This window comes from Sinocyclocheilus anshuiensis, unplaced genomic scaffold (genome assembly GCF_001515605.1).
Source record: "Sinocyclocheilus anshuiensis isolate Anshui unplaced genomic scaffold, SAMN03320099.WGS_v1.1 scaffold373, whole genome shotgun sequence".
In the NCBI taxonomy this organism is placed as follows: Eukaryota; Metazoa; Chordata; class Actinopteri; order Cypriniformes; family Cyprinidae; genus Sinocyclocheilus; species Sinocyclocheilus anshuiensis.
Window position 1 is genome coordinate 1,197,681 of NW_015537962.1, and position 573 is coordinate 1,198,253.

Below are 573 nucleotides of genomic sequence, written 5' to 3' on the forward strand. Positions count from 1 at the left end.
AAGCTGGACTTTTTCAGAATATTCAGAATATTTTCTCAGAAATGAATACATCATCCCTGTGCTATAGAAAATATCTAAAAAATAGCACAGCATGCACAGCATGACTCAATAAGGTCTCTTTTGGTAAAATTGTCTAAAATTAACATTATGATCCACAATCAACATGTCTCCATTTTAACTTTAAACCATCATTCCAACTAAAATACAAATCCATAAACCATAACAACGCTTCCTCCAGTGAAAAAGTCAATCCCCTGTTGTCCTCTCACATCAAAATCCTCCAACATATTTGTTTAGGACTCTTTTCGCATGTAAACTGTGCTTGATCTGTGCATATTTGCACTCCTGATTCAGACGAGACGACTTTTTCACTGGAGAAAGCAATATTATGGATAGAGGAAACAGCTGGAAACAACAGTTTAAAGTTGAAACATTTTAACGATGGATTCATTATAAACAAGCAGCTTTTCCCTTCACACAATGTTAACTGATAGACTGTCGTGTGGATTACTTGTGGATTTTTGTGATGTTTTTATCAGCTGTTTGGACTCTCATTCTGACGGCACCCATTCA